The sequence below is a fragment of the Spinacia oleracea genome, chromosome 3 (genome assembly GCF_020520425.1).
Source record: "Spinacia oleracea cultivar Varoflay chromosome 3, BTI_SOV_V1, whole genome shotgun sequence".
Classification (NCBI taxonomy): domain Eukaryota; kingdom Viridiplantae; phylum Streptophyta; class Magnoliopsida; order Caryophyllales; family Amaranthaceae; genus Spinacia; species Spinacia oleracea.
Genome location: NC_079489.1, coordinates 100258270 through 100268196, shown reverse-complemented (window position 1 = coordinate 100268196; position 9927 = coordinate 100258270). Strand labels below are relative to the sequence as shown.

At 43.5% G+C, this 9927-nt stretch overlaps 1 pseudogene; it reads right to left on the bottom strand.

Annotated features, from left to right (window-relative positions):
- Nucleotides 1–1043: 1043 nt before the first annotated feature.
- Nucleotides 1044–1144, bottom strand: LOC130470994 (uncharacterized; annotated as a pseudogene).
- Between the last annotated feature and the right edge of the window lie 8783 nt (nt 1145–9927).

Genomic DNA, 9927 nt, shown 5'->3' with positions numbered 1-9927 from the left:
TAGAAGCTTAGCGTTCCCTATCCGAGAGGTGGCGGGTATTTGCCTAATCACCATTTCGTTGCAGGATCACCATTGCTAATTAGTTGAATTCATTTCCCCCGGTTACCCTAGCCTATCCCCGACTCCCTAACGTTTCCCTTTCTTGATTCAATTTAGCATAATTCTTCGTTTTTAGATTCTTAAAAGTGACAATTCAAAACCAAATCCTAGTTCGAACTAGATTGACTTTAAAACTCATTAACCACCGTTTCTTTGGGACGATCCCTTTGCTTACCGCTAGCCGGTAGTTGAGTGGTTTTATAAATATTGTTTGCATAGGTTGTTTTCTATCAACGACGGAAAATACACCTATCAAAATGGCGCCGTTGCCGGGGAACGGTTGTTGTTTTTGAGTTTTAGTTGAGACTAGTTCATCATTAGAAAATACAAAAACATTGCAATTTCGCTTAGCTTTCTTTTTCCTTGGCATTGCTCACGGTTTTTCTTGAGTTTATATGCTTTTTAGGGGGCGTGCTCGTCAAAGGATCCTCCATCCTCTTGACCTTGAATTGGAGAGGACACTTAGGAGACAAAGGCGTGTACGGTCTAGCTCATGAAGCAATAACAGATTCGCATCGTTGAGTGTTGGTGAGGAACAACAAGAGAGTGAGCAAGTGTTTGAGAACATGGCACTCCCGGTTAAGAACTTAGGAATACCGGGGGCATTCGAAGCTACATGTGGTATTCAAGCCCCAACAACGGGTGCCAACAACTTTGAGATCAAGCCCGCCTTGATCAATTTGGTGCAAAGCCACCCCTTTTGTGGGAAGAGTAATGAATCACCTCACGAACATCTCAAACAGTTCGAGCACTATTGTGACACAATCAAGCACAATGGTGTCACATCGGATTATTTGAGGTTGACATTGTTTGGGTTATCTCTACTTGGGCGAGCAAGTGATTGGCTTGACAAGGAGGTCAAGCCCAACTCACTTCGCACTTGGACCGAAGTGACAAGTGCATTCTCAAACAAGTTCTACTCGCATGGGAAGACGGCGGAGTGTCGCCACAAGATCCAATCCTTTGAGCAAAAGCGAGATGAGTCACTCTTTGAAGCTTGGGATCGTTTCAAGGAGTACCAAAGGGAATGCCCACACCATGGGATTCCTAAATGGTTGTTGCTCCAAACATTTTACTTGGGGTTGAGTCCAAGTTCGAAGACAAGTCTTGATGCGGGCGCGGGAGGCCCCATTATGAATAAAACTGAGGATCAAATAGAGGAAATCATTGAGGATGTAGTTCAAAACTACCAATCTTGGCATGTAGGCCCAAGGGATTATGATGGGAAAGGTAGGAGTGAAGATGGGAAGGGTTCGGTGTACGCCATAGAGCAAGCACGGATGATAGAGAATCTTACCTCACACTTGGAGAAGCTCGAAAATACACCAAGCCAATCGCCATCACCGTCTACAATCCCTCCTCCCTCGGCCACTCTTCTCTCTAAAAGGAAGGGCAAGGTTAGTTCTTATGGCTCAATGCCTCCGGGCACATTCTTTTGTGAAAATTGCCAAGACTATAGTCATTCCCCCGATGCATGCCCCTTAGTTCATAACTTGTCATTTGTGGATTATGGCCCTTCGTATGAAGGAGAGTTTGATGTAGAGTATGCTAATGCCATCAATGAGAGGTCTAGGAATGATAACCCTAACAATCCTAATTTTGCTAGGCAACCTAGAGGGCCCTCCATGTATGGTCCCCACCAAGGCTATGGCCAAGGAAGTGGGTATGATAGCCAAAATCGAGGTGGCTATAGAGCACAAGGCTATCAAAGCCAAGCGCCCAATGGTCAAGCTCAAGGTTTTGGCAATCAAGGCGAATACAACCAAGGGGGTTATAATCCCAGCCATCAAGGTGAAGGGGGTTATAACTACTCTTATGGGCGATATAGGGGTGCCTCAAGTGGGGGTTATCCTTTGAACTCGGGAGTTTCTTATGGTGCATCTCAATTGCCACCTCCCGGATTCAATGGACCGAGGACCTTTGGCAACCAATATCAAGCAAAACTTAGTGGTTATGGTGTTGCACCTCCACCACTCCCGCCTCTCAAGTCTAATCTTGAGGCTCTCATGGAGTCGTTTGTGGGGGCGCAAGCCAAGAAGAATGTCGAGTTTGAGGATGGATTCAAACAATCCAACACTCACTTGAAGATGATTGAGACCCAACTTGCTTAACTAGCTTGCACTATCAAAGAGCAACAAGTGCATACAAGTCTCCCACCCCAAGGTCAACCTCCTAAGCAATTGTATGCCATTATGACAAGGAGTGGGAAGACCTTAGATGATAGTACTACGCATGTTGAAGCTCCTAGCTCTAGGGGTGAGAGTTCTATGGGAAATGAGTCCTCGGACCGTGATGATGCGGAAGAGAAGTCTCATGTCGACGACATGAGTGATGGTGATAAGTCGAAGGAGACTCCTCTTCCTCCTCTTCCTCCTCTCCCAACTCCTTTTTCCCCCTATCCCCATAGACACAAATGGGATGTGCAATTCGTAAAATTTCTTGTGATTTTTCGACAATTGTATGTCACTATCCCCTTTACGGATGCTTTGAAACAAATGCCTTCTTATACGAGATTTCTTAAGTAAATCTTGAATGGGAAGCGGAATTGCGACGTAAAGGAGACGGTGAACCTCACCGAGAATTGTAGTGCTATCATTCTTAACAAAACGCCACCCAAACTCAAAGACCCGGGAAGTTTTTCTATCCCTTGTGCTATTAAGGAGCTTGAAATAAGCAATGCCTTGTGTGATTTGGGTGCTAGCGTTAGTATACTACCTTATTCGGTGTTTGCCAAGCTTGACGTTGGAGATCTTGTCCCAACCAACATCACCTTGCAACTTGCCGACCGTTCGGTCAAGTATCCTATTGGCAAGGTTGAGGATGTTTCCCTAGTGGTTGGCGAGCTTACTTTCCTTGTGGATTTCGTCGTCTTGGACATTGATGAGGATGCCCATACCCCCATTATCTTGGGGAGGCCATTTTTGGCCACCGCGGGTGCTCTTATCGATGTGCAAGAAGGACTAATCACTTTGAAAGCGGGAGACGCCAAGGCTAGTTTCAAGCTTGCAATTGATGAACATTGTTGCTCTAAAATGAAAAGTTGCATGAAAATTGACACTCTTGCTTGTGTTGAGAACAACCACTCTTGTGATAATTCTTCTAACAATTTTCATGTTTCTAAGTGTGCTAATGAGCTTGCTAGGTCCTCTCTTGATGACAAGAATGTCCATCGAGTCCTAAAGGCGCTTGGGGATGAGCTTGAAGATGTTGTAACCATCCCCGAGATATTTGAAATGCATGTTGATGATGATAATGGAGCTCAACCCTCCAAAGTGTTTCATGGATCGGCTAAGAGAGCCAAGAAGTCAGCTAAGAGTCTATCGAGTCCCGAGGAGGGGCATGTTGGTGGATTATTTGGTTTCCGCCTCTTGAATGGTGATGTCGGTAAGATCTTTGTGCCCAAAGGGGCAAAGAAATGCATGTTGACTGGTGTTGACCCAAGGTTGGTTGTCTTTGACCCCCCTTGACCTTTTGGGGGGGGGGGGGGGTCCGTCAAGCTAATGACGTTAAACGAGCGCTACCTGGAGGCAACCCGGTTGTCTAACTCCTAGCTTTAGTTTTTATTTGATATTGTGCTTTAATTTCCATTAATTTTTTTTTTTTTCGATTTAAATAGAAAGCTTGTGAAAATAATGCAAAATCTTGTTTTGTGCGACCGAACGTCTCCTGTTATTCGGTCGCACAAAACTCGTTTTTGAGGCAGAATGGTAAATCTTTGGCACTCGATCGCACAACTCTGAAAATTCAATCGCACAAGGTCTGTGCGACCGAATGACTCTTCCTGTTCGATCGCACAGGTCTGTGCGACCGAACGGCTTATTCTGTTCGATCGCACAGCCTGGCGGAGCTGTTTCTGATGTTCTTATTTCAAAAAATCGCGAGCTCCTCCCCTTTTATCCCTTCATTTGCTCGACTCTCCTCTCCATTCCTCCCTCTTCTCTCACTTGCTACCACTACTCCTCATCAAATTCATTCACTTCCCTTCACTAATTTCACTTCCCATTCATCAAATACACTCAATCTCATTCATCCCAACCCCCAAAATCCCCAAATTTTCAGATTTTTGCAAAATCCCCAATTTCTAGGGTTTTTGTGAAATTGTTCATAATTGTGTGTGTGGTGAATTGGAGCTCTTGTGGATACTTGGGATCGATCCTAAACTACTTCCTTTGCTTGTGGTGATGATTTCTTTCCCTTAATTCTTGTATTTCGTTCCATTTTCACCATGTTGATATTGTTTTTGATTTTTCTGAAATTTTGGATTTTTGGGTCTTAGTTGATGCATGTTTGTGTTATGCTTAGTCTTTAATTGTCTAGATGAGCTTTGCATGATTAATTCCTTGTTCCATTTAAGCTCTAGACTTTTTGAGATGATTTAATAAGATTTTTGGATACTTTGATTTTATTTGTTTGTGGAAGTAGTGGTGATTGTTTGTGGTGGTTAGTATGGAGTAATGTGACTCTTGTGGTGGTTTGTGTAATGTTTAGAGCTTGATGATGAATTGATGAAGATCGTTAACTATTAGCTCTTGTAGTTGTTCGTTGGTCCTAGATTGTGAACTAACGTAGTTTATCCCTCTTTGTGTTTTTTGGTTTGTTTCTTTTTGTTTTGTAGATTTTTGCTTAGCAGCATCTCATTTCAATGGCACCAAAGCTATCAAAGAAGAACCCCGCCGCAACCGAGACCGCAATCACCTCTTCATCAAAGAGGAAAGCAACAACGACACCAACCCCTCCGGACATGGAAACTTATGGAATTGAGTTCGCCGAGCAACGCTCTTTGGATTTCTTTGAGGTCCTTTCCAAGAGGACTATTAAGCCCACTAAGTTCTTTCATCGGGAAAGCGTTCGTAGCTTGGGGGTTGAGGCCGAGGTTGAAAAGTTACTCAAGGGCCTAGGGTGGGAAGATGAGTGCCCCTACATACAAAAGGGTGACTTTGGAGTTCCTCTCCTCGGCTCGAAAGAACTTTGTAGAAGATGAGGATGGTGACAAAGTAGTGGAATTGAGCGTCCAAGTTTTCGGACGCCAATACAAGTTGAATAACAGCCAAATCAATTCCCTCTTCTCCATCCAAACGAATATCGGTTACATCGTGAAACCAAGGGCCGAGTGTGCTAATGACTATAATGAAAACATTTGGTGGAGAGAGCTCACCGGAGACGATGGAGATTTCTTCTCCGCCTAGGATAAGTCTTCCTCATTCCATCATCCGGCCATCCGGATCATGAGCCGCCTCCTCATCTATGCCCTTTTCTCGAAGGGAGCTACCGGTGCCTTGTCGGGCACGGAACTTGGTGGTTTGTGGTTGGCCACTCAAGAGAAGCAAGGTGTGCTCGATTTCGAGCAATTGCTCATTTCCCGGATCATTGAGGTGCGGGATAGCCATTTGAACAAATCCGACATCCTCCTTGATGGCATGCTCACTCTTCTTGTTCGGCTTCTACCGAACAACCCTCATGGCAAAGAGATGGATGTTTTGCCTCCCGTGGCCGGTGGTGAGTTCTTAAACATCCGGGCGATGTATCATGCTACTTGGCTCCACTACACCACCAAAGAGACGCAATGGATTTGGCTTGTGAAAAAAGCCGATTGGTGCTTTCTTCCGCACCCGTTCATCACTTCTTGGTCCGAGAATGTCTGTTTCTTGCTTCCACGACATAAGAAGTTTGCCGCCGCTGCCGCCGCCAAGGCCACTACCTCAAAGTCCACCAACACCTCCACTCAAGCTCCTCAAAGTCCACCTCAAGGTCCGCCTCAAAGTCCTCCCCCGAATACGGGTGGTATACCTCTCTCCTCTCCTTTTGATTTGACGGGTTTGCAATCCACCCTTGCGGCTATCTTGCAAGGGCAAGAGGACCAAGCTCGTACCTTGGCCTCTCTTGCTCCTCAAGGGAGCCACACGGGAGATTCTTATCCCGATTTTGACTCGTCCTACTACGGTAGGCGGGTGTACGACTTCCATGTTGACAAAGTGGACTTTGCCCTTTATGTCAACTATCCTTATCACCCTCCCAACCAAGGGCCCATCCCTAGTTGGAATGAGGAGCGTACACCCACCTACCCATATTGGACGGGACCTTCCCAACCCGGTGTCACTCCCCCCTCTTTTCCGCCTTATAATTATACCATGATGGACGGGAGTGACTACCGAGGTGACCCTATGTATCCCACTCCCCCGCCGGTTAATCGGCCAGATGGTTGGCCCGAGGATTTCACTGGGTAGCCTAGGGGATATATGGGTGGTTGGGATGGTCCCCGAGGAGAGCCACCCCATGGGAATTACCCCCTTCGGCCCGACTATAGTTGGCTGCCTTATACCGATGCTTCGGGGCCCGATGTGGACCCCACCTACAATTCCACCCCGTTCACCGCCGATGAGGCTCTTGCTTATCGTCTTGAGCGGGATGAACATTGGAGGATTTATGATGCAAAGGGTAAGGGGCATGCCCCGGGCCCTTCTTCTTAGGGTTCCCTCCATTTCTCCCCCATCTTGATGTGATGGTATGCTTGTCATTAGCTTGGGGGAGAATTGCGGAGTAGGGGTTTGCTATGGGGAGTGTTTGGTTGTTCGGATGATTGTTCTTCTTGCCTCTTTGTGTGGTTGTAAATAGATGATGATGAGTTTATGCTTGTTTTGTGTTTGTTTTGGCCATTTGTCCTTGTCCACTAACATTTTTTCTTGCTTGCTTTTGAGCCTTGTTTTGGTATGTTTCATTGCGGTGGGTTCACACTTTCCACCTTTTGCCTTACCCGTCGATACCTTGGTGAGTTTGTTCGGTTTTTACCGGTTCTTTGCGGGACTTGCTCCCATGACATTTCCGGTAATATCCTTCTATCTCACATGCATTCTTTGGGACGGGCATACATCATGTTGGGGCATTTGGTTGGATGGGTAGTTGTGCCCCTCCTTGCTTGGTTTTAGGCCGTGAGGACATGGCCTAATTCTAGCTTGGGGGGAGTTTTGTTGTGTGGTTGGCTACTTGTTGATGCTCATTGCTATGAATCATACCATTATCTGCTTGTTTCTTTGTTTTTAGATTGATTTAGTTTGATTTTAGTTTCTTTTCTTTTTGTTTGTTTTGTTTGTTTCTTTTTGTTCCCCTTTTTGGTGTGTTTTCTTATTTTCTTCCTTTTTCTTTTGTTTTGATTTCCTTTTTGTCAAGGCAAGTTTTTCTAGGTTTTCTTAGGCAATATTCTTGATTGGGGCATATAAATTGGAACTTGTAGATTAGAATGCTTTTATTCCTAATTGGTAGATTTTTACACGGTTCTTAATGTCTTGGGTCGAGTCTAGGATTTGGTTTGAACTATGGGTAGCATGCGTCATGAACTCCTGGTTTGTGGTAAGATGGTGTCGATTTCTCTAGTGATTTGAAGCCGGAGAGGATGGTATTTGCTCCCTTGTGAGGTTCATGCTCAAAAATAAGCCCAAACACATTTTCATATATTGAGTGGCATGGATCCTTAGCATTGACTTTCTTGTCTCCCGAGTTTGACAATTTCCTTCCCGAGACCGCGACCGAACTACTTTAGGGGACGATATAGGCATTTCTTTCGGTGACTATTTTTCTTTTTAGTTTAGGACTCTATTTTCTTATTTTTCTCATATGTTTTTGTTTGCATTTGCCCCTTTGCTAGCCATTTGAGCCTTGACCCTTCATTTATTTTGAGCACATTACAAGCCTAATAGCCTTTGTTTTGTTTTCACCCTTAGAAGTGATAGTGAAGCTTAGAGTTATGATGCTTGTTGTTTTGGAGTAATTATGCAAAGTTGAGGAATGAATGTTGTTTGGTATGAATGGCAAAGTTTTGGAAGAATGTTGTATATAGTGAATAATTGTTGCAAAAGCAAAAAAAAGAGAGTAAAGTTTTGAAAAAAAAGCCAAAAATAGAGAAAAAACAAGGCATGAAAAGTTTCATTTGAAACACAAAAAAAAGAGGAAAATCAAATCAAGGAAGAAAAAACGCAAAAAAGAGTTGTAGTTTAGAATTGTTGTTGAATAAGCTTGGGGGTACCCCAAATAAGTGGTACGAGTTTGTGTTTGGTTCAAAATGCTTGAGTTTAGTTCTATCATTGCGCTTCACTTTAGGTATGAGCACCAAATGGCCAAATTTGTTCCGCGCCTTACCCCTAGCCTACGTTACGCCCTAAAAGCCCTCTTGACCCTTTAGAGTTGAGTCATTGTCGGTGGAGGGAGGATTTGGTCAAGCTTAAGGAACAAGGTTGTCATGCTAAGATGTCGGGTAGCCTATTATTGATTTTCTGGCGCCTTCGCGGTGTCTTGAGACGCTATTCTCAAGGGTGGATTAGATCTAGAGATTTGACATGGTATGCCCGGATGTAGGGGGATTGACTAGTGCTTGCCCTTAGTTCACTTTGCTTGATGCTCAAATCTTTCACTCGGTTTAGGACATTAGTTAGCGTGTACTCATTTATTTGATTAGTAATATTAGTGTTCTTTTATACTTGTTCCATAATAAAGCCCATCTTGAATTTTGTAGTTTAATTTCTTTTCTTTTCTTTCTTTCTTTTCTTGGTTTGTGTTTTCCATTTTAGTCTTGCCTTGATTAGATTTGCTAGATTTTGATTTTGGTAAATTTTTTGAATTTGATTAGTTGCTCATTCTTCCTTAGTTGAGTTTAGTTTGCTAGAGACTAGCAAATGCTTAGCTTGGGGGAGTTTGATGAGCGACATTTATGTCGCTCTTAGCCTAGGATTTTATGTTAGTTTTTATGCTTTTTTATAGTTTTTGTATCCTTTTGTGTGAGATTTAAAAGTTTTGTTCCATCTTGTGCTTTATAGGTGATCTTGATGAAAAATGATGGAAAACAAGTGAATTTGAGCCAAAACAGGGCTTGTTCGGTTGAGTGGCGTTTTGTGCGCCCGAATAGGTAGTGCAAATCAAGTTCAAGGAGATTCCAGTTTTGTGCGGTCGAATGCCCTCTGTCATTCGGTCGCACAAAACGGATTTTTGAGGCAGAATGTCCCAAGATTGTAAAACGACCGCACAACCCTGGTAATTCGACAGCACGGGTTTTGTTCGACCGCACAACCTATGTTGTTCGACCGCACAAAAGTTGTGCGCCCAAACGGCTTTCCTTGTTCGACCAAATGGAGCTGCGAAGGAGACTTGAGCCAAAGGATTCCCATTCGACCGAACAGGGTTTTATGTTCGGTCGCACAAGACGAAGAAAACTTTCTTCGATGACCTCGCTCGCACAAGAATGCAAACGATCGAACAATCTCAATTACGTTCGGTCACACAGTGGGTACGTGCGACCGAATCGCTGCGCGGGCTGCTCTTTTTCGAACTTTGGCTTCTATTTGAGGAAACGTATAAATAGATTTTTCGAATTATTTTTAGAGAGTAGAATTTTAGTTGATAATTTTAGATTCTCAAAGTTAGTTTTTCATCAATTCTAGAGAGAGAAACTCTCCTCCATTCAAGCTTCAATTTGTAATCCTTCTTAACTCTTCTTCAATTTTGCAATTTAATTCATAGTTTCTTAATTCTTGCTCTTGCTTTGTTGTTGATTGTTCTTCAATTCCTTAATTTCTTGAATTCTTGATTTCATTGATTGAAGTTACTTTGATTTTCAATTTGTGATTTGATTGTGCAATTGAACTCTCAATTCTCTTCTTCTACTCCTTCAATATCATGCTTGCTAGCTTATTCTTAATGGATTGCTTGATTTCTAGAATGACTAGTGAGTAGATTTAGGTTAGGGTAAGGGGAGAATCTAGGGGCTTAATTAGGGGAAATTGTTGATTGATTGTTGGTTGATTCATGTGATTAAATATGATTTGATGATAGGATATCCATGCT